The following is a 25,980-nucleotide window of genomic DNA, read 5'->3' as shown; positions in this document are numbered from 1 at the left end:
ATGGAACAATTCATAGGATAGACCTTATGTTAGGCCACAAAACAAGTCTTAGGAAATTCAAGAAGATTGAAATCATACTAAGTATCTTCTCTGACCACAATGGTATGAAACTAAAAATCAACAAGAGAAAAACTGGAAATTATGTGAATACATGGAACTTAAACAACATTCTCCCTAAAAGACAATGGATCAAAGATTAAATTAAAGGGTAAATAAAAAAAAATATTTGAAGACAAAAAATGGAAACACAACATAACAAAACTTATGGAATGCAGCAATAGCAGTTATCAGAGGGAAGTTTATAGCAAAAAATACCCACATTAAGAAAAAAGAAAGATATCAAATAAGCAACCTAACTCTATACCTTAAGGAACTAGAAAGAAGAACTGAGCCCAAAATTAGCAGAAGGAAAGAAAAATAAAGATTAGAGCAGAAATAAATGAAATAGAGATTCCAGTTCAAAATGGTTACATCAGAAGACTGAACTCACTTCCTCCATAAGACACACCAAATTACACTACTAACAAAAAAATTCCTCCTGAAGAACGGATGGCTGACTGAACAGATACTGAACACCAAAGAGAGAGTATGACAAAAGAATGGCAAGAGAGGCAGACATGATAACAAAGGGAAGCCCCACCCCCAAAACTGTGAACAGCAATGGGCAGGAATCGTACTGAGGAAGAGGAAACAGATCCTTCTGTCCTTGGGCACCGAAAAAAAGCCACAGTTTAAAGGAAACTCATATATTTAAAAAAGGTGATACTAGAACTCTGCCAAGTGGTGGAAGAGCTATGGGAAAACTGTCCTGGTCAGAGGGACTAGAAAATGAAATGGTTTATATTCCTACCCCACCTTAAAAGCCTAGACTGTAGCAGGGTATGGAAACCATAATGGATGTGTCCAGTCCTTTCATGAGCTTTCAACTTAATTGAGTCTAGGGTCCACAAGCCCATATCAGCCCTAATTGCACTGGAACACAGGAGAAGAAGCCACAGCTTAAAAGGGCAGAAGAGCTATGGAAACACTCTCTACCCCCTCCACCTTAAAAGCCCAAACTGGGTCAGGGTCTATGCCGTAATTAATGGTTCCTGATATAACTGGCAGCTCAGATTGGCATAGAGAGTTTGCCACCTCATCAAATCCAGGATCCATAAACCCATACCTGCCTTAGCTACACTAAAACAAGAAATAAAGCTGCAGTTTAAAAGGGCTGAGGAACTGCAAGCATATTCTCTCCCCCTCCGTCTTAAAAGGCCAGACCACAGGGGGCTTGCAACCTCACAGTGAGCCCAGGGTTCTCAGCCCACACCAGCAACCCTGTGGTGCTGGGCACAGAAAACATGCTATGATTGTGCGCGTGTGTGCGTGCGCGCGCGTGTGTGTGTATTTTACATTTTTATTTATTTATTTTGTAGGATTTGGGTTTTGTTTTGTTCTCTATTTTTTTTAATTTTAAATTAATTAATTATTTTTTATTTTAAAGAAACTCTATGCCACACATGGAGCTTGAACTCATGACCCTGTGATCAAGAGTCTCATGTTGTATTGACTGAGCCAGGTAAGAGCGCTTTTCCTTCTTGTTCTTTTTCTTCTCTTCTTCTTTTTACTTCCCTTTTTTTCTTCCTTTTTTTCTCTTTTTTCTTCTTCTATTATTTTTTTTCTTTTATTCTTTTTCCCTTATTCTTTGTATTAAAAAAAAACACAGTTTAAAAGAGTAACTAGCATATATAGACACAGCTCCAGCTAGCCAGCAAACACATATAATCCACATAGTTGACACCATACACAAGAACATTCCTTCAAGTTTAGAAGTAGCCATTCTGCCTAATCCATAGAAACAAACAGAAAATCATGCAAAATGGGTAGACAGAGAAATATGCTCTGAAAAGAAGATCAAGAAAAAAAAACCTCAAAAAAAACTAGATGAAACAGAGATAAGCAACATGCCTGATAAAGAAGTTAAAGTAATGATCATAAAAATACTCACTGGACTGTAGGAAAGAATGGAAGAACTCAGTGAGACCTTCAATAAAGGGATCAGAAATATTAAAAAGAACCAATCAGAGCTGAGGAATACAATAAATGAATTGAAAAACACACTAGTTGAAATCACTAGTAGATTAGAAGATGCAGAAGAATGTATTAGTAATCTGAGAGACAGGATAATGGAAAGCATATACACTGAAGAGCAAAAGAGAAAAGAATTTTTTTATGAGGGTAAATTAGAAGAGCTCTTGGACAACATAAATTGAACAAACATTTGTATTATAGGGTCTTAGAAGAAGAGAGACAGTAAAGTAGTAAACTTATTTGAAGAAATTAGTAAACTTATTTGAAGAAATAACTGAAAACTTCCCTAAAGAAGGAAATAAATATCTGAGTTCAAGAAGTACAGAGAGTTCCAAACAAGATGAACCCAAAGAGATTCATACCTTGACATATAATAATTAAAATGTCAAAGTTTAAATGTAAAGAGAGAATCTTCAAAACCACAAATGATTAAAAAAAAATTACCTACAAGTGAAAACCTATAAGACTACTAGCTGATTGGGTGCCTTGGTGGCACAGTTTGTTGAGCAACTGCCTTCAGCTCAGGTCATGATCTTGGGGTTCCAGGATCAAGACCCACATGGGCTCCCTGCTCAGTGGGGAGTCTGCTTCTCCCTCTGACCTTCTACCCTCTCATGCTCTCTCTCTCCCTCATTCTCTCACATATATAAATAAAATCATTAAAAAAAAAAAGACTATTAACTGATTTCCCAGCAGAAACTCTGGAAGCCAGAAGAAAGTGGCATGATTTATTCATGGTGTTGAAAGGAAAAAAAAAAATCTATAATCAAGAATACTCTATCTGGTGAGGTTATCATTTTAATTTGAGGAAGAGATAAAAAGTTTCCCAGACAAAGTAAAGATAAAGCAGTTCACTGCCACCATATAAGTCATAAAATATATATATATATATATATATATATAGACAATAAACCAGCCTTGTTAAAGACATGTTAAAGGGACTTCTTTAAGAGGAAAAGAAACAACCACAATTAGACATAAGAAAAATGTAAACAAAAATATGTAAAATATGACAACATATACATAAAATGTGGAGAAGAGAATAAAAAGGGAAGAAAAGAGGAAAAAATAAAAAAGAAGATTTTTCTTTTCCTGTTTTTTGTTTTTTTTTTAGGAATGTGTTTGAACTTAAATGACATCAAATTAATATGGACCACTATTTACTTAGGATGTTATATATAACTTTATGGTAACCACAAACCCAAAACCTATGATGGATACACAAAACATAAAAAGAAAGAAAACCCCCAATACCCACTATAGATTCTTACTGATCACAAAGATAACAAAAGAAGGGATGAAGAACTAAAAAAAAAAAAACCCAGAAAATAAATGTAAAAAAGGGAAATACACAGCTACCAATAATTACTTAGTTATAAATGACCTATACACTTTAATTAAATAACATACAATGGTGGAATGGATTAAAAAAAATAAAAGACCCCTCTATGTACTTCCTACAAAAGATATACCGTAGACCTCAAGACATACACAGACTGAAAGTGAAGGGATGGAAAAATATTCACTTTAGAAATGGAAGTGAAGAAAAAACCTGGGTAGCTATACTTATATGAGACAAAATAGACTTTAAAATAGATTGTAACAAAAGACAAAGGGCATTACATAATGATAATAGGATCAATACATCAAGAGAATATAACAATTGTTTATATCTATGCACCCAACACTGGACCACCAAAATTCATAAGGCAGATATTAAAAGACATAAAAAGAGAGAAGTGGGCAATAATATAGTAATATTAAGGGACATTAATACTCTACTTCGAGCAATGGACAGATCATACAAACAATGTCTTTGAATGACACCTTGGACTAGATGACCATAAAAGATATATACAAACATTCCTTCCAAAACCAACAGAATACACATTCTTTTCTATAAAGATTTTACTTATTTATTTTATTTGGAGGCACAAAGGGGGAAGGAGAGCAGACATAGCAGACACAGAGAGCCTGATGTGGGACTCAATCTCATGACCCTGAGATCATGATCTGAGGTGAAACCAAGAGACAGATGCTTAACCAAATGAGCCTCCCAGGCACCCCCAAAACACACATTCTTTTCAAGTCTCCAGGAGAGATCACATATTAGGTTATGAAACAAGTCTCAATAAATTTAAGAAGATTGAAATCATACCATGCATCATTTTTACCAAAACAGTATGCAAGTAGAAATAAATCACAAGAAAAAAAAAAAAGAAGGAATTGGAAAAAAACATAAATATATGGAGGCTAAACAACAGGATACAAAACAGTGAATGGGTCAATGATACAAGAAAATAAGAAATTAAAAAATAGAGACTAATGAAAATGAAAATACAACAGTCCAAAATCTATGGGACCCAGCAAAAGCAGTTTTAAGAAGGAAATATATAGCAATACAGACTTACCTCAAGAAACAAGAAAAAACTTAAACAATCTAGCCTTATGCTTAAAGGAACCAGAATAGAAGAACAAAACAACATCCAAAGTGAGAAGAAAGGAAATAATAAAGATCAGAATATAAATAAATGATGCAGATGGTAAAAAACAAACAAAAAAAATCGATGAAATCAAGATCTGGTTCTTTGAAATGATAAATGAAATTGACTAACACTAAGCCAGACTCATTAAGAAAAAAAGAGAAAGGACTTAAACAGATAAAATCAGAAATGAAGAGTAGAAATAACAACTGATACCACAGAAATACAAAGTATTATAAGAGAATGCTTTGAAAAATTATATGTCAAGAAACTAGAAAACCTTGAAGAAATGGATAAATTACTAGGAATATATAATCTCCCAAAACTGAACCAGGAAGAAGTAGAAAATCTGAACAGAACAATTATAAGTAACAAAATTGAATCAGTAAATAAAAGACTACTAAAAAAAAAAAAGTCCAGGGCTAGATACATCCACAAATGAATTCTACCATACATTTAAAAAAGAATTAATACCTCTTTTCTTCAAAATATTCCAAAAAATAGAAAAGAAAGGAAAGCTTCCAAATACATTCTATGAGGCCAGTATTGTTCTGATACTAAAATAAGAAAAAGACACCACAAAAAAAATAAAACTACAGGCCAATATTCTTGATGAACATACAAGCAAAAATCCTCAATAAAATGTTTCCAAACTGCATAAGATACAGTAAAATGATCATTCACCATGATCAAGTGGGATTTATTCCAGGGATGGAAGGATGATTCAATATTTGTGAGTCAATCAACATCATATGCCACACCATTAAAATGAAAGATAAAAATTGAAGGACATCTGAAGATGCAGAAAAAGCATTTGACAAGATTCAACATCCATTCATGATAAAAACCCTCAACAAAATGGGGCTGAGGAAAGATAACTCAATGTGATAAAAGTTATATATGAAAACTCTACAGCTAACCTCATACTCAGGTGAAAAACTCATAGCTTTCCCTCCAAGGTTAGGAAGAAGACAAAGATGTTCATTCTCACCACACAGTACTAGAAGCACTAATCACAGAAACCAGACACACAAAAAAGAAGTAAAAGGCATCCAAATTAATAACGAGGAAGTAAAACTGTCAGTATTTGCTGATGACATGATCTATAGAAAATCCCAAAGATTCCACCAAAAAAACTATTAGAATTGATAAATTAATTCAATAAAACACAAAATACAAAATCTATATACAGAAGCACATTGTATTTCTATTTTATTTATTTATTTGTATTTAATTTTATTTTAAATTAATTTTTAAATAGTAGCCTCCATCCTGGGCTTGAACTTACTACCCTGAGATCAAGAGTCAGACCCTTAACCAAATGAGCCACTGAGATACTCAACAAGTTGCATTTTTTCACAGAGCTATAACAAACAATCCTAACGTGTATGGAACCACAAAAGACCCTGAATAGCCAAATCAACCTTGAAAAAGAAAAGCAAAACTAGAGGCATCAAAATTCTGGACTTCAAGCTATATTACAAAGCTATAGTGATCAAAACAGTATGGTACTGGTACAAAAATGGACACGTAGATCAATAGAACAGAAAAGAAGACTCAGAAATGAATCCACAGCTACATTAATTAATCTTAATTAATGAAGTAAATTAATGAAGTAGATTAATCTCCAACAAAGCAGGAAAGACTATCCAATGTGAAAAAGACAGTCTTTTCAACAAATGGTGTTGGGGACACTGGACAACAACATACAAAAGAATGAAGCTGCACAATTTTCTTACACCAAACACAAAAATAAATTCAAAATAGATTAAAGACCTAATTGTGAGGCCTGAAACCATAAGATCCTAAAGGAGAACATAGGCAGTAACCTCTTTGACATCAGCTGTATCAACTTCTTTCTAGATATGTTTCCTGGGACAAGAGAAACAAAAGCAGAAATAAACTACTGGGACTATATAAAAATAAAAAGCTTCTGCACAGTGAAGGAAACAGTCAACAAAACTCAAAGGCAGCCTGTCAAATGGGAGAAGATATTTGCAAATGACACATCTGATAAAGGATTAGTATCCTAAATATATGAAGAACTCATCAAACTCAACATCCCCAAACCAAATAATCCAATTTAAAAATGGGCAGAAAACATGAGTAGACATTTTTCCAAAGAAGACAAACAGATGGCCAACAGACACATGAATAGATACTCAACATCACTCATCATTAGGGAAATACAAATCAAAACTACACTGAGATATCACCTCATAAGAAACAACAAGTGTTAGTGAGGATGTGGAGAAAAGGAAACACTATTGTACTGTTGGTGGAGATGCAAACTGGCACAGGCACTCTGGAAAACAGTATGGAAGTTCCTCAAAAAGTTAAAAATAGAACTACCCTATCAACCAGCAACTGCACTACTAGATACATACCCAAAGAATACACACACACACACACACACACACACACACACACACACATTTTCCTTACGTATTTATCAGTTAATGAACACTTGGCCTGCTTCCAAAATTTGGCAGTTGTAGATAATGCTGCTATAAGCCTTGGGGTGCATATGTACCTGTGAATTAGTATTTTTTCTATTCTGAGATGGGTTAAATAGATGATAGGCATTAAGGAGTGCACTTGTGATGAGCACCAGGAATTGTATGAAAGTGCTGAGTCACTATATTGTATACCTGAAACTAATATTACACTGTGTAAACTACCTGGAATTTAAAAATAAAACATTAAAAAAATAGACTCCCATTTATAATAGCATCAAAAACAAACGAAGAAAAAAAGTTAGGTATAAATTTAACCAGAACGTGAAAGATCTCTACTTTGGAAAGTTCAAGACATTGATGAAAAAATTGAAAATACAAATAAATAGGATGGTATCCTACATTCATGGTTTGGAAGAATTAATATTTTTAAAATGTCAATATTACCAAAAGCCATATATGGATTCAATGCAATTTCTGTAAGATTCCAATGGTAGTTTTTACAGAGGTAGAAAGAGCAGATACTAACATTTATATGGAACCACAAGAGACCCCAAATAGTCAAAGTAATCTTGAGAAAGAACAAAGCAAGAGGCATCACACTTCCTGACTTCAAGTTATTCTATAATGTTATAGTAAGCAAAACATGGAAGTGGAATAAAAATAGACACATAGATCAATATAGAATCAAGACTCCAGAAATAAACTCAAGAATATACCACCAACTGGTATTTGGCAAAGAAGCTAATATTCAGTGGAGAAAAGACATTCTCCTCAAAAAATGGCGCTGGAAAAACTAGATAACCACATGTAAAAGAATGAAACTACACCTTTATCTTACTCCATTCATAAAAATTAACTCAAAAATCTCTAAAGACTTATGGGCGCCTGGGTCACTCAGTGGGTTAAGCCTCTGCATTCGGCTCAGGTCATGATCTCAGGGTCCTGGGATGGAGCCCCACATCAGGCTCTCTGCTCAGCAGGGATCCTTCTTCCTCCTCTCTCTGCCTGCCTCTCTGCCTACTTATGATCTCTGTCAAATAAATAAATAAAATCTTTAAAAAAAATCCATAAAGACTTAAATATAAGTCTGGAAATCATAAAATCCCCAGAAGAAAACAGGAAATAAGCACCTTGACATGTGTCTTGGTAATCATTTTTTGGACATGATACTTAAAGCACAAACAACAAAATAAAAAATAAGGGGGACTACACCAAACCAAAAAGATTCTGCAGAGCAAAAGAATCAATCAACATAATGAAAGACAACCTATGGAATGTGAAAGAATATTTGCATATCATATATCCAATAAAGGGTTGATATCCAAAATATATAGGGAAGTCATATACCTCAACAGCAAAAAACAATCCAATTTAAAAATGGACAAAGTATCTGAACAGACAGTTGTCCAAAGAAGATATAAAAATGCCTAATATATACATAAAAAAATCCTTGACATTACTAAGCAATAGACAAATGCAAGTCAAACCACAGGAGATATGACTTCACACCTGTTAGAGTGTCAACATCAAAAGACAAGAGATTTAAAATGCTGACAAGAATGTGAAGAAAATGAAACTCTTGTATATGTTTGGTGGGAGTGTAAATTGGTACAGCCACTATCAAGAACAGTATAAAGATTCCTCAAAAAATTACAAGTTAGCTATCCACATGATTAGCAATATTACTTCTGGGAATATACCCAAAGGAAATGAAATGACTGTGATGAAGAAACATTTGTACCTCATGTTCATAGCAGCATTATTTACAAGAGTAAAGTATGAAAACAACCTAAGTGTCCATTAATAGATAAATGATTAAAGAAGAAGTCATGGCATATACATACAATGGAATATTATTCAGTCATAGAAAAATAAGGAAATCCTGCCATTTTTTTCAACATGTATGGACCCTGAGTGCATTATACTAAGTGAGATAAGTCAGGCAGAGAAAGACAAATATTTTATGATCTCCTATGTAGTTTATGATCTCCTATGTATCTTAAAAACAAACAGACAAACAAACAAACAAAAAGTCACAGGAAAAGAGATCAGGTTTGTGGTTATCAGAGGCTGGTCTTGATAAGAATTGGATGAAGTTAGTAAAAAGGTACAAATTTACATTTATAAAATAAATACATGTTGGGGATATAATATTCAACATGATGACTGTAGTTAACACTGCTGTATGATATATATGAAAGTAGTTAAGAGAGAAAATTCTATGAATTCTCATCACAAGGAAAAAAATTTTTTATATCTATATGAGATGATAGATGTTAATTACACTTGTTGTGGTAATCATTTCATGATATATGTAAGTTGAGTCATCATGATATTCACCTTAAACTTCTACAGGGCTGTCAATTATATCTCAATAAATCTGGGAAAAAATAAAGGAAAAAAATTTCTTATTCATAATTCTTCCCCAAAGAGGAAGTAGAGACAAGACTGTACTCAAAATCTTTTTTCTATGATGCGATAATGCTTTTTTAGAGGAGGAAATTTGTCTTTTGGGCTGTCATGGTTGAAAGGTATGGAGTGGAGCAAATGTCACAGAGACACAAAAGCAAAGAATGGTATAATTAAAGGTTGCTCATATAGTCCTGTGGTTATTACACTCTTCTGTTGAGAGCCCTACTGCTTTTAGGCACCCTCACTGGCAGTGGGAGAGGATGAGTTGGGAATCCTGCAAGATTTCCCATCAGTTGGGGAAGGTCTACTCTCATCTCTTACACATGGAACTTTCATAAAATATTCTTTTAGATATAGTATGCTCCAGCTTAAAAAACCACTGCCAAAACAAATAAGCAAAAGAAAAATAGAATGAAAAAAAATTCCTGTTCTATTCCAAACTTCAGACAAGGTAAATAATTTGCCCCAAATCACATAGCTCATAGAAGCATAGAAGCAGCAAGGCCATAACCCAGTTCTCCCAAGTCCCATCCCAGGGCTCTTTCTACTACCATGATAAATGCTACCTTTCTGAAGAAAAAAGTCATTTAAAAGCCCATTACAGAAATGACAAACTGGGAACCAGAAACAAAAATCTTAAGGAAAAAAGTAGGCCAAGTGCTGTATTGAGGTCTAGGAAGGCCATTTTAGCCTACTCAGGCACTGATTCAATTTTTCATTTTGGCATGATTTGAGCTTTCTTCTTTTTCATGTCCAGGTACAACTCTTTTTCAGGAAACTCACTATGGACAATTATCTACTTGGGGAAATAAATGAGACCCTTTTAAGTAGTGCTTCTTGCCCTGCAATGCAGAAAGATAAATCAGAATTTGTCCCCAAAACAATTTAATGAAGACATGAAAAATATATTTTACTATTCACACACAGCTGGGTAAATGAAAAATAAAACATACACATGATATACACAGGAAATATAAATGATCAAATGTTAGTAACAAATATAATGTAATAAAACACTTATTTTACCAGATTACTCAGGTAATGGAATATGTACATGAATGTAATTTTCTAGTGAACTCAAAGAATCAAAAATTGATTATTTTAGCCCTAACAAATTTTTATGAAATTTTACTCTCTCAAAAAGTAGCTATAATATTCTTAATGAAGGTTATTTGATAATTTAGAATATTGCAGTGGTTCTGGATCATCATTCTGAATATGAATTTTCATTAAGTTCTATAAGGTAAAGAAAATTGGATTTAAGTAGGTTAACTCCCAAAGCCTTATTTTAAAAATTCCTAAAATTTTTTCCTTAAAAATTTCAATTACTTCTATGTCTGGCCACAACAAAGTAATTACTACTTGAGATTCTTGTCCTCAGTAAAGAACTAGAAAACTGGATAAAATGTGTTGAAAAATGGTTTTCAGACACTGGGTGATAGGCAGATCAGGTCTGTGGCCATTAAGGAATAGAAACCAGAGGTGAGGAAAAGAAAACAGATGAGATTATCTCTACAACTGCCCTAGATTTGCTGAAGTGGTGGCAGCATACAGGGAAGTAGAGAGCTTTCTAAAGTAAGAAGCTCCAGAAATCAGCATGGGAATCCACTGTGTCTTTGCTGGACTACTAAACTACATGTACAAATGATAAAATTCTACTAGAAGAAGCAAAAAACTACAGACTATCTGAGACAAATAGTTCTCAGACCTCAAACAGGGCTGCAAAATATTCAAGCTCTGACTAGGTTTAGTAGACACATCTCTTTGAACACCTAAAACATTCAGTGGGGAACCAGAAAGATCAGTACTTAACAGCAGGGCTAAACCAGGATATAGTATAAGCCATTTATACCCGCCCTAACAAAATAAAAAAAGTTTCAAAATGATCAAGCTGATCTATGTAACAGAATTGTCTACTAAACACTCTTATTTCCAGCTCTTAGAAAAGGGGAAAAACATGTAACGAAATAATATGTCCAATGTCTAGATTCTAATCAAAACTTACCTACTATATAAAGAAACAGACAAAAAATACGACCCATGGCCAGAATAAAAATGAGTGAAATAAAACAGATCCAGAAGTGGCAGAGACAATGCAGTTAGCAAACTAGGACTTTAAATTGGGTCTTCTTAACGTGCTCATAGATTGAGGGAGAAATATGAACATAACAAGAGAAATAGGAGATTTTTAAAAAGGAATTCAAGAGATTAAAAATAAATCTGTCTTGGATTTCAGGGAAGATGGTAGAGCAAGAGGATGATCCCACAAACACACCAAAATAACAAATATACAACTAACTCTGAAAATAGCTTGCAGACTGACAAAACAGATATTTCACAGCTAATCATAGAGAGAAGGACATGTTGAAAAGGGTAGGAGAGATGGGGACACAATTGGGAACCAAACCCCCAGTAAGACTAACCACAAATGATAGGGACATTACAAGCATGGAGAAGCAAGAGGATCAGACACCACACTAGGCATTCCTAACACATGGGACCCATATTGGGAACAGGAGTCCCCATTACATCTGGCTTTGGAAACCAGAGGGACTTACTTTTAGCTCTTAAAATCAGAAGGGCATAACTCAGGACACTTTAAAAATCAGTGAGCTTAACTCCAGGAAAACAAGAGGTCAATAGGCAACTGAGTCCCTGCCCTTAAAGAGAGTAATAAATACCTTGATGCAACACTCAACACAGAAGCAACAGTTTGAAAAACACCTGGGGTGTGCATGAAGATTGACTGACTAATCTCAGAACATAGGCTTGAGGGGTAGGGATCTTTAGATTTCTCTAGGAACAAAAGTGCTGGTGGGTTTTCTTTTTTCTTTCCTTTTTCTTTCCTTTCACCAAATCTAGATGGCCAGAGGCTTGTGGGAGACACTGCTAACACTCTCCATCTACTTTGCTAGCACCATGTACCCTCACTTGCATGCTTTTCATATCCAACCTGCCCACCTTGGCTGACATTGTAACAATATAGCTTCTGCTCTGTCGCACCCTGCAGGATGCCCCAGCAGGGACTGGACCACTCCAAAGTGACTCTTGTACTGAGTAAGCGGGGGAGAAATAACCACACACATTAGTGCATTCACAGGTCCTGCAGCCAGAACACTTAGCAGGCTCTTCAAGGAGCAAGGACTACCTTTGGTGTGCCTCCTGCTGTTGCAGAAAGAGAATTGTAGTTAGCAATGCTGTGTGCTAGACCAACCCACCAAAAAGCCCATGGAAACCACAGCCAAACCTCTTAATAGCACAGGGAGCAAACCCTCCCCAGGGCACCCACAGGAGGCAAATTTGGTCACAACAAACAGGTGGGCTTAAAAAAATTGCAACTTAGCCAAAACAGGAGTGCACACCTAGCACATAGGAGACATCTCTGGAGTGCCTAGGTTTGGTGACAAGGTGGGTTGTGCAAGAGGGCACACAGAAACTCTTCTATACAGGGCCACTGTTTTCAAGACCAGAAGGTGTAGGAGAATAACTGAAATAAAAAACAAACAACCAACATTAGGGGGAATCAACAATAGCTTAGAGGATGCAGGAGAACAAATCATCAATATGGAACACAGGGTAATAGAAAGCAACCAAGCTGAACAGAAAAACAAAAAAACTATGCAATTAGGTTTAGAGAACTGAGCAACATCATCAAGCATAATATTTGCTTTATAGGGTATGCACAAGAAAAAGGGACAGGAAAATTATCTAAAGAAATAGTAGTGGAGAACTTCCCTATACTGGGGAAGAAAACTGACATCCACGTCTAGGAAGCACAGAAAAACCTTAATGGAATGAACCCTAGGAAGTCCACATCAAGACACATAATATCTAAAATGGCAAACAAAATGATAAAGAGAATTTTAAAAGCAGCAAGAGAAAAGAAAACAGCTAATTCAAGGGAAAACCCATAAGGATATCTGCAAATTTTTTAGTGGCAACTTTGCAGGCTACAAGGGAATGGCATGATATAGTCAAAGGCTAAAAAACCAAACCACACCAAACCTACAACCCTACAACCAAGAATACTTTACCTAGCAAGGAGAATTAGTTTCCCAGCCAACAAATCCCAACATGGGATTTATCACCATGAAACCAGCATTACAAGAAATTAACTAAAGGGAGTTCTTTAAATGGAAAGAAAAAAAGGAAGAAAATTATGAAAGAAAAAATTCCACAGATAAAAGCAAATGTATAGTTAAAGTAGTAGATTAATCATTTATAAATCCAGTATGGAAGTTAAAATTCAAAAATAATAAATCAATTATATCTATAAAAATTAGGCTGGATAAAAAGATATAAAATATGGCAACATATACATAAAATGTGTGTTTGGGGCATATTTAATACTTTTAGACTGTGTTCAAACTTAAGCAACCATCAGCTCACTATAGATTGATATACACATAAAATGTTATGTATGAACCAAATTTAACCAGAAATCAAAAACCTATAATACATACACAAAAACTAAAGAGAAAGGAATCTAAGCATAAAACAAAAGAAAGTTGGCAAGCCACGGGGGAAGAGAATAAGAAAAGAAAGGAACAGAGAAGAATTACAACAATCAAAAAACAACCAACAAAATGGCAATAAGTTCAAGTATATCAATAATTTCTTTAAATGCAAATGCACTAAGTGCTCCAATCAAAACATAGAGTAACTAAATGGATATAAAAACAAGGTCCATATATATATTCTGCCAACAAGAGACTTGCTTCAGAACTAAAGATATACAGACTGAAAGTGAAGGGATAGGCAAATGTGTACTATGCAAACAGAAGTGAAAAAGAAAAGGCAAGTATCAATGCTTATGTCAAACAAAATTGACTATAAAACAAAGACTGTAGCAATGCTTTATAGAGTAAATAGATGTTAAAACAAGAACTTTAACAAGATAGAAAGAAGGCCACTTCATAATGATAAAGGGATCAATCCACTAAGAGGATTAACAATTATAAATGTCTATACAAGCAACATAAGAGCACCTATATACATAAAGCAAATGTTAGCAGACATAAAAGGAGAAATGGAGAGTAATATGGTAAGCAAAGAGGACTTTAACACCATACTTACATCACTGAATTGATCATCCAGAGAGAAAATAAAAAAAAAAAAACAGTGACTTTGAATGACGCATTAGATCAAATAGACCAAACAGATATATATAGAACATTTCATCCAAAAACAGGAAAACACATTATTTTCAAGTGCACATGAAATATTTTCTAAGATAGATCACATATTAGGCCACAAAACAAGTGCCAAAAAACATAAGAATTGAAATCATTAAAGGGAAGTTCATAGTGATATATATTAAGAAACAAGAAAAATATCAATCTAATCTTACCTCTAAAGCTAGAAAATGAAGAACAATCAAAGCCTATAGCTAGTAGAAGAAAGGAAATAGGGTTAGATCAGAAATAAATGAAATAGAGACTAAAAGAAGACACTAGAAAACTAGCCAATGAGGAAAAGTCAGTGCCTGGCTTCCAAGTTTCAAAGGACTGGCTGACTCTTGTTAGGGGCTAACACAGCTGGTGACTTCAGTTGAAGCCAGTGCTTATTTACCACTCTGAACACCCTAGGGCCCTTAGAATTATGCTAAATCTACTCTGTCATGCTTTCTAAATGGAACAACAAAGACTGGATGACAGCACATTTGTTTACAACTGGTTTACTGAATAGTTTAAGGCCACTGTTGAGACCTCCTGCTTAGAAAAAAAATATTTCTTTCACAATATTACTGCTCATTGACAATGCACCTGGTCACCCAAGAGCTCTGATGGAGAAGTGTAACCAGAGTCATGTTTTCATGCTAACACAATATCCATTTTACAGTCCATGGATCGAGCAGTAACTTTGATTTTCAAGTCTTCTTATTTAAGAAATACACTTTGTAAGGCTACAGCTTCTATGGATAGTGATACCCTCTGACGGATCTGGGCAAAGCAAATTTAAAACCTTCTGAAAAAGATTTGCCATTCTAGATGCTATTAACATTTGTGATTCATGGAAACAGATCAAAATGTCAACATGGACAGGGGTTTGAAAGAAGTTAATTCTAACCCTCATAGATGACTTTGAGGGGTTTGAGACTTCAGTGGAGGGAGTAACTGTAGATGTGGTAGAAAGAGCAAGAGAACTAGAAGTAGAAATGTGGGCTAAAGACGTGATTCAGTTGCTGAGATCTAATGATAAAACATAAATGGATGCAAAGTTGTTTTTAACAGATGAGCAAAGAAAATGACTTCTTGAGATGGAATCTTCTCCTGGTGAAGATTCTGTGAAGATGATTGAAACACTAATGAAGGATTTATACTGTTACATAAAATTAGTTGAAAAAGCAGCAACAAGGTTTGAGAGAATTGACTTTAATTTTTAAAGTTCTATGGTGTGTAGAATGCTATCCAACAGCATCACATGTTACAGATAAATTTCCTTGTGAAAGAAAGAGTCAAAAGATGCAGCAAACTTTATCACTGCCTAGTTTTAAGAAATTGACAAGCCACCCAATATTAGGTAACCATCACCCTGGTCAGTCAGCAGGCAACAACACTGAGGCAAGACCCCTTACCAGTAAAACATCACACCTCACTGAAATCTCAGATGATAGCTTTTTTTTTTTTTTTTTGCAATAAAGTGTTTTTAAGTTTTTAAAATAAAGCTGTGTACATTTTTGTAGACATGAAGCTATTACACACTTAATAAACTACAGTATAGACATTTTATCTGACCTGGAAAATCAAAAAATTCATTTGACTCACTTTATTGGGATATTCATTTTATTGTGGTGATCTAAAACCCAATCTTCAGTATCTCTGAGGTATGACTGTGTTAAGCCACTGCCAACACCTCCTTTAATCTTAGAATTTGGTCTCATTAGAATTTTGTCTCATGAAGTCTTTTGGGTTTTCCATATATAGTATCATATCATCTGCAAAGAGTGATAGTTTGACTTCTTCTTTGCCGATCTGGATGCCTATAATTTCTTTTTGTTGTCTGATTGCTGAGGCTAGGACTTCTAGTACTATGTTGAATAGCAGTGGTGATAATGGACATCCCTGCCACGTTCCTGACCTTAGCGGAAAAGCTTTCAGTTTTTCTCCATTGAGAATGATATTTGCAGTGGGTTTTCATAGGTGGCTTTGATGATATTGAGGTATGTGCCCTCTATCCCTACACTTTGAAGAGTTTTGATCAGGAAGGGATGCTGTACTTTGTCAAATGCTTTTTCAGTATCTATTGAGTATCATATGGTTCTTGTTCTTTCTTTTATTAATGCATTGTATCACATCGATTGACTTATGGATGTTGAACCAACCTTGAAGCCCAGGAATAAATCCCACTTGGTCATGCTGAATAATCCTTTTAATGTACTGTTGGATCCTATTGGCTAGTATTTTGGTGAGAATTTTCACATCTGTGTTCATCAAGGATATTGGTCTGTAGTTCTCTTTTTTGATGGGATCCTTGTCTGGTTTTGGGATCAAGGTGATGCTGGCCTCATAAAATGAGTTTGGAAGTTTTCCTTCCATTTCTATTTTTTGGAACAGTTTCAGGAGAATAGGAATTAATTCTTCTTTAAATGTTTGGTAGAATTCCCCCGGGAAGCCATCTGGCCCAGGGCTTTTGTTTGTTTGCAGATTTTTGATGACCGTTTCAGTTTCCTTACTGGTTATGGGTCTGTTCAGGTTTTCTATTTCTTCCTGGTTCAGTTGTGGTAGTTTATATGTCTCTAGGAATGTATCCATTTCTTCCAGATTGTCAAATTTGTTGGCGTAGAGTTGCTCATAGTATGTTCTTATAATTGTCTGTATTTCTTTGGTGTTGGTTGTGACCTCTTTCATTCATGATTTTATTTATTTGGGTCCTTTCTCTTTTCTTTTTGATAAGTCTGGCCAGGGGCTTATCAATCTTATTAATTCTTTCAAAGAACCAGCTCCTAGTTTCATTGATATGTTCTATTAATTTTTTGATTTCTATTTCATTGATTTCTGCTCTGATCTTTATGATTTCTCTTCTCCTGCTGGGTTTAGGCTTTCTTTGTTGTTCTTTCTCCAGCTCCTTTAGGTGTAGGGTTAGGTTGTGTATTTGAGACCTTTCCTGTTTCTTGAGAAAAGCTTGTATCACTACATATTTTCCTCTCAGGACTGCCTTTGCTGTGTCCCACAGATTTTGAACCATTGTGTTTTCATTATCATTTGTTTCCATGAATTTTTTCAATTCTTCTTTAATATCCTGGTTGACCCATTCATTCTTTAGAAAGGATGCGGTTTAGTCTCCATGTATTTGGGTTCTTTCCAAATTTCCTCTTGTGATTGAGTTCTAGCTTCAGAGCATTGTGGTATGAAAATATGCAGGGAATGATCCCAATCTTTTGATACCTGTTGAGACCTGATTTATGACCCAGGATGTTATCTATTTTGGAGAATGTTCCATGTGCATGTGAAAAGAATGTGTATTCTGTTGCTTTGGGATGGAATGGTCTGAATATATCTGTGATGTCCATCTGGTCCAGTGTGTCATTTAAGGCCTTTATTTCCTTGTTGATCTTTTGCTTGGATGATCTGTCCATTTCAGTGAGGGAGTGTTAAAGTCCCCTACTATTATTGTATTATCGTTGATGTGTTTCTTTGATTTTGTTATTAATTTGTTTATATAGTTGGCTGCTCCCATGTTAGGGGCATAGATATTTAAAATTGTTAGATCTTCTTATTGGATAGACCCTTTGAGTATGATATATTGTCCTTCCTCATCTCTTATTGTAGTCTTTGGCTTAAAATCTAATTGATCTGATATAAGGATTGCCACTCCAGCTTTCTTTTGATGTCCATTAGCATGGTAAATTGTTTTCCACCCTCTCACTTTAAATCTGGAGGTGTCTTCGGGTCTCCAAAACTGCTAGAACTTGTACAGGAATTAAGTAAAGTGTCAGGATATAAAACCAAAGCACAGAAATCAGTTACATTTCTTTACACCAACAAGACAGAAGAAAGAGAAATTAAGGAGCCAATCCCATTTACAATTGCACCCAAAACCATAAGATACCTAGGAATAAACCTAACCAAAGAGGCAAAGAATCTATACTCAGAAAACTATAAAGTACTCATGAAAGAAAGTGAGGAAGACACAAAGAAATGGAAAAATGTTCCATGCTCATGGATTGTAAGAACAAATTTTGTGAAAATGTCTATGCTACCTAAAGCAATCTACACATTTAATGCAATCCCTATCAAAATCCCATCCATTTATTTCAAAGAAATGGAACAAATAATCCTAAAACTTATATGGAACCAGAAAAGACCTCGAATAGCCAAAGGAATATTGAAAAAGAAAGCCAGAGTTGGTGGCATCACAATTCCAGACTTCAAGCTCTATTACAAAACTGTCATCATGAAGACAGTATGGTACTGGCACAAAAACAGACACATAAATCAATGGAACAGAATAGAGAGCCCAGAAATAGACCCTCAACTCTATGGTCAACTAATCTTGGACAAAGCAGGAAAGAATGTTTAATGGAAAAAAGACAGCCTCTTCAACAAATGGTGTTGGGAAAATTGGACAGCCACATGCAGAAAAATGAAATTAGACCATTTCCTTACACCACACATGAAAATAGACTCAAAATGGATGAAGGACCTCAATGTGAGAAAGGAATCCATCAAAATCCTTGAGGAGAACACAGACAGCACTTCTTCTACCTCAGCCGCAGCAACTTCTTCCTAGAAACATTGCCAAAGGCAAGGGAAGTAAGGGCAAAAATGAACTATTGGGACTTCATCAAGATCAAAAGCTTTTGCACAACAAAGGAAACAGTCAACAAAACCAGAAGACAACTGACAGAATGGGAGAAGATATTTGCAAACGACATATCAGATAAAGGGCTAGTATCCAAAATCTGTAAAGAGTTTAGCAAACTCAACACCCAAAGAACAAATAATCCAATCAAGAAATGGGCAGAGGACATGAACAGACATTTCTGCAAAGAAGATATCCAGATGGCCAACAGACACATGAAAAAATTCTCCACATCACTTGGCATCAGGGAAATACAAATCAAAACCACAATGAGATACCACCCCACACCAGTCAGAATGGCTAAAATTAACAAGTCAGGAAATGACAAATGCTGGCGACGATGCGGAGAAAGGGGAACCTTCCTACATTGTTGGTGGGAATGCAAGCTGGTGCAACCACTCTGGAAAACAGCATGGAGGTTCCTCAAAAAGTTGAAAATAGAGCTACTCTATGACCCAGCAATTGCACTATTGGGTATTTATCCTAAAGATACAAATGTAGTGATCTGAAGGGGCACGTGCACCCGAATGTTTATAGCAGCAATGTCCACAATAGCCAAACTATGGAAGGAACCTAGATGTCCATCAGCAGATGAATGGATAAAGAAGAAGTGGTATATATATACAATGAAATACTATGCAGCCATCAAAAGAAATGAAATCCTGCCATTCGTGATGATGTGGATGGAACTAGAGGGTATTATGCTTAGTGAAATAAGTCAATTGGAGAAAGACAACTATCATATGATTTCCCTGATATGAGGAAGTGGAGATGCAACGTGTGGGGTTTTGGGGGTAGGAAAAGAATAAATGAAACAAGATGGGATCGGGAGGGGGACAAAGCATAAGAGACTCTTAATCTCACAAAACAAACTGAGGGTTGCTGGGGGTAGGGGGGTAGGGAGAGGGTGGTGGGATTATGGACATTGAGGGGGGTATGTGCTATGGTGGGTGCTGTGAAGTGTGTAGACCTGGTGATTCACAGAACTGTACCCCTGGGACTAATAATATATTATATGTTTATTAAACAATTTTTAAAAATTAAAAGAATTTTGTCTCATGAGAAAAAGTGTTAACTTAAGATTGTTACAGAACATACTATAAAGAAACATGGTGTCAGATTCTAATGTTCTGTAAAGTGAACTATAAAGTAAGCTCCTTGAGGGCAGAATTTAAATCCTATGGATTATTATATTTTCAGTCTGGCACAGTATCTAATGTATGACTGACAATATAATTTATTGAATAAATGAGTTAAATGAAATACATTACTCCAACACAACTGACCAAGGCTGCTGATTTATCAATTAACATTAGAATTTCAACTTCTCTAGTTCAATAAAAAACTTTTTTTGCCATTTTCCCTTAAACATACATATATGTCTCTGCATTTACCTCGTAAGAATAGAATAGACTCTTATTCCATAAATAAATTTTAGTGATCACATTCAGGAAATTAAACTCTGATATAGCACTATTATCTAATACACACTCTGTATTTAGATTTTATCTTTTGTTTAAAAATTCTAGGATTGAGTGAAGAGAGGGAAGATCACAGAGTAGGAGACTCCAGAGCTCACATCTTCCCACAGACGCACTTAAAACAACTACACACATTGCAACTCACTCTGCAAACAATCTGAAGATTTGAACAGTCTGCCACAGCTAGTTGTAGAGAGAAGGCCACATTGAAAATAATAGGAGGGACAGAGATGTGATCAGGAAACAAACCCCCAGTCTAATTACCCAAGAGAGGGAGGGACAAGCTTGAGGAGTGAGGGCATCAGACCTCAAACTGGGCACCCCCTGATTCTGGTGACTCACACTGAGAAAGTGAGTCCTCATAATGTGTGGCTTTGAAAACCAATGTGTTTAATTCCAGGAGAGCAAGAAGGCTATAAGAAACCAAATCTCCACATTTAAAGAGTCAGTGTGCTAAATAAGTTGACCTGAGACACAGCACAAAAGGCAGTTTGAAAAGCACCAGGGATATATGTGAAGATGTAGTGGTTAACTTTAGGATATGTGCTGGAAGGACAGAGATCTCCAAGAGCTTTCTTCAAGAACAAAAGTGTTGGTAATACTATTTTCCTTCCCATTTCTCAGTCTATATAACCTGAGGCTTTGGGGAGATAGTTCTGAAACTCATCATGTAACTTCATAGTATTAGGTACCCTGCCCTAGCATTCCCCTGTGGACCCACTTCATTCAAAGTGCCCATCCAAGCAGGAATCCCTCAAAAGTAGCTCCACACTGCCATACCTAACAGGCAGCCCAACATGAGACCAGCACCCCTCAAAAGTGACTTCTTCTCAGGGGAGGAGGGATAGAAACTCTGCACACCAGCATTCCCACAGCAGTCACAGCACCTCATTGTAGACAACTAGACTGAGTGCTAGTCCTTTTAGGCCTGAGACTGAGGTAGCGGGGAAGAAATTGCCTACAAGCACACCCCCATTAACTGCAATTGGGCCTCAAAGCCAGCCACACATGGTATAAGCCCTGCCACCAGTGCACCCATAGTGTTAGTCTCAGCCACAACAACATACCCCACAACAATGCAGGAGTAGCCCTGGAGCACTTGTTTCTGATAACCAGGGGGTTCTGCCCTACAGAGCATAGGTCTACACAAGACCCTTGGAAAATATAGCTGTCCTACAGAAACATAAAATTAGACAGTCAGACAAAATTAGACAGAGAAATCTGATTCAAATGAAAGAACAAGACAAAAACTAGAGTAGGATTAAATGAAACTGACAGAAGCAATCTGCCACATAAAGAGTTCAAAGTAAGTCATAAAGATATTCTTCAGACTTGAGGCAAGAGTGGATGAACTCAGTAAGGACTTCAACAAAGAGACAGAAAATATAAAAAAGAACAAGTCATAGCTGAAGAATATAGTAACTGAAATGAAAAATACATTAGAGAGAATCAAAAGCAATTAGAGGATGCAGAAGAATGGATCAGGGATCTAGAAGACAAGGCAAGGAAAGTAACCAAGCTGAACAAAAATAAAAATAAAAAATGAGGATGAGTTAAGGGACTTCTGTGACATTATTAAGCATAAGAACATCTGATTTATGTAGGTCCCAGAAGTAGAAGAGAAAACAAGGGGAGAGAAAAATTATTTGAAGAAATATTATTTGTAAACTTCTCAAAAATAGGAAAGAAAACCTATATCTAGATCCAGGAATCAAAGAGAGCCCCAAACAAGATGAACCAAAGGAGATATACACCAAGACACATAATAATTAAATGGCAAATTTTAAAGATAAAGAGCATATCTTAAAAGTAAGAGAAAAGTATATAGTTACAAACAAGGGAAAACCCATAGGATATCAGCTGACTTTTCAGCAAAAATTTTGCAGACCAGAGTGGCATATATATATATTCATTCCAAGTACTAGGGGCAATAAAATCCTACAACTAAGAATACTCTCCCCCAAAAAGATAATCATTCAGAATTGAAGGAGAGATAAAGCTTTCCCCAGACAAACAAAATTTAAAGGAGTTTATCACCACTAAATCAGTCTTAAAAAAATGTTAAAGGGATATTTTAAGTTGAACAAAAAGGCCATAACTAGAAGTAATTATGAAAGGAAAATATTTTACTTGTGAACGTTAAAATATATTAAATATAGCCAATCAATCATTTATAAAGCTAGGAAGTTAAAACACAAAAATAATAAAATCAATACTAACCACAAAAATTAGTCATGGTATTCACAAAAGAAAAAGATGTAAGATGTGATATTATATACATAAAACAGGGAAAGCAAAATTTAGTGCTTTTGTGTTAAAATTTAAGTAACCATCAACTCATTATACACTGCTATATACATAGGATAATACTTATGATCCTCATGATAACCACAAATAAAAAAAAATGTATAATAGATTCATACACACACAAAAGAAAATTATCCAAGTATAACACTAAAGAAAGCCATCAAACCACAAAAGAAGAGAGCAAGAGAAGAAACAGAACTACAAAACTACCAAAATACAATTTAAAAATGGTAATAAGTACATACTTAACAATAATTACTTTAAATATAAATGGATTAAAAGCTCTAATAGAAAAACACAAGGTGGGCGCCTGGCTCAGTGGGTTAAGCCTCTGCCTTTGGCTCAGGTCATGATCTCAGGGTCCTGGGATCGGGTCCCACATTGGGCTCTGTGCTCTGCGGGGAGCCTGCTTCCTCCTCTCTCTCTCTCTCTCTCTGCCTGCCTCTCTGCCTACTTGTGATCTCTCTGTCAAATAAATAAATAAAAATCTGTAAAAAAAAAAAAAAAAGAAAAACACAAGGTAACTAAATGAATACAAAGACATGATCCATCTGTATGCTGCTTATTAGAGATTCACCTTGGACCTGAAGACATACAGACTGAAAGTGAAGGAATGGAAAGAGATATTTCATGCAAATGGAAGTGAAAAAAACTGTGTAGCAATACTCTTATCAGATAAAAGACTTTAAAGCATAGACTCTAACAAAAGAAAAAAAAAGTCATTATATAACAATAGGGATCAATCCAAGAAAAGGATATAATATTGTAAATGTCTATGCATGCAACATAGAAGCATCTAAATATATAAAGCAAATATTAACAGTCATAAAAGGAGAAATGGACAGTAATACAATAATAGTAGGGGAATTTAACACCCCACTTAAATTAATGGATAGATCATCTAGGCAGAAAATCAATAAGGAAGTAGTGGCTTTGAATGACACATTAGACAAGTGGATTTAGATATATACAGAACACTCCAGCTAAAAGCAGCAGAATACATATTTTTTTCCAATTTTTTTTGCAATATTCTCTAGGATAGGTCATATGATAGACCACAAAATAAATTTCAAAATTGAAGAGCTTGAAATCACACTAATTGTCTTTTCCAATCACAATGCCATGAAACTAGAAATCAATAAAAAAAAAAAAAAAAAAAAACCTGAAAGAAACACAAACACATGGAGGCTAAATAACATGTTACTAAACAACCAATGGGTCAATGAAGAAATCAAAAAAGACATAAAGAATACCTGGAGACAACTTAAAATGGAAACACTACAATTCAAAATTCCTGGGGTTCAGTAAAAGCAGTTTCAAGGTGTAAGTGATACTATCAACATAGTGACAAAGTTCTGCTTCAAGAATAAGGAAAATGTCAAGCAATCTATTCTTACACTTACAGGAACTAAAAAAGAACAAATAGCCCAAAGTTAGTAGAAGGAAGAAAATAACAAAGATCAGAATGGAAATAAAAACAGTATGGAGATTCCTCAAAAAGTTAAAAAAAAAAAAAAGAGTGCTATTGCTGAGTCATAAGCATATGACTACTAGGTATTTATCCAAAGGATACACTATTACTAGGTATTTATCCAAAGGATACAAACATAGTGATCTGAAATGGTACATGCAGTTCAATGTTTATAGCAGCAATGCCCACAATAACCAAAATATGGAAAGATCCCATTAACAGATGCATCTATAAAGATGTGGTATATACAGTGGAATATTACTCAGCCATCAAAAAGAATGAAGCCTTGCCATTTGTGATGGCATGGATGGAACTACAGGGTATTATGCTAAGCGAAATAAGTCAGAGAAGGACAAATACCATATGATTTCACTCATATGTGGAATTTAGGAAACAAAACAGATGAACATAGGAGAAGAGAAGGAAAAATAAGACAAAAACAGAGAAGGAGCAAACCATAAATGAATCTTAACTATAGGAAACACTGAGGGTTTCTGGAGAGGAGGTAGGTGGGAGGAGGAGTAACTGGGTGATGGGAATTAAGGAGGGCACTTGGTGGAATGAGTACTGGGAGTTGTATGCCAGGTGATGAGTCACTAAATTCTACCTCTGAAATTATTAATACAGTATATGTTAATTATATTGAATTTAAATTTTAAAGAATGCAAATAAATAAAATGAGGATGAAAAACCACAAAAAGATCAAAGAGACTAATAGCTGATTCCTTGAAAATATAAATAAAATTCATAAAACTTTATCCCAACTAATCAAGAAAAAAAAAAAGAGGACTCAAGTAAATAAAATTAGATGAAAAGGAGATTACAACTGACCACAGAAATATAAAAATTATGAGATTACTACAAAAATTATAAGCCAAAATATTGAACAACTTAGAAGAAATGAATAAATTCTTAGAAACAAATACAACTTCCTAAGATGGAATCAGGAAGAAATAAAAAATCTGAACAGACCAATTACTAGTAACAAATTTGAACTAGTAATTAAAAAGCTTTCAACAAACAAAAGTTCAGGACTGATGGCTTCACAGGTGAATTCTACCACACATTTAAAAGATACCTATCCTTCTCAAACTATTTGGAAAAAAAAAAAAATAGAGAAGGAACAAATGCTTTCAAAGTCATAATATAAAGTCAGCATTACCCTAATACCAAATCAGATATAGAATATATGCTGCAAGAAAATTACAGACCTTTATCCTGAATGAACACAGATTCAATAATCCTTAGCTAAATATTAGCAAACTGAATTCGGAAATGCATTAAAAGACTCATTCCTTTTTAAAAAAGCAAGTGGAATTTATTCCAGGGATGTAAGGATGGTTCAATATATGCAAAACAGTCAATGCAGTACACCAAATTAACAAAATGAAGGATAAAAATCATATGATCATCTCATTAGATACAGAAAAAGCATTTGACAAAATTCAACACCATGTAAAATAAAAACTCTCAACAAAGTAAGTATGGAA

At 35.0% G+C, this 25,980-nt stretch overlaps 1 long non-coding RNA gene across 2 annotated transcripts in view; it reads right to left on the bottom strand.

The window, feature by feature from the left end:
* Positions 1–25,980, bottom strand: part of LOC125098726 (uncharacterized) — a 106,225-nt gene that overhangs the window by 36,474 nt on the left and 43,771 nt on the right. The window contains exon 1 of one of the 2 annotated variants that reach the window (XR_007126933.1): positions 12,389–12,473. The exons of the other annotated variant lie outside the window; for it this stretch is intronic. This is a non-coding gene — a long non-coding RNA (uncharacterized LOC125098726). Of the gene's footprint in view, positions 1–12,388; positions 12,474–25,980 lie in introns of those variants that run through there. 2 annotated transcript variants of the gene reach the window in all.

This window comes from Lutra lutra, chromosome 4, assembly GCF_902655055.1.
Source record: "Lutra lutra chromosome 4, mLutLut1.2, whole genome shotgun sequence".
In the NCBI taxonomy this organism is placed as follows: Eukaryota; Metazoa; Chordata; class Mammalia; order Carnivora; family Mustelidae; genus Lutra; species Lutra lutra.
The sequence above is the reverse complement of the archived record's forward strand: the minus strand, read 5'-3'. Positions and strand labels throughout refer to the sequence as shown.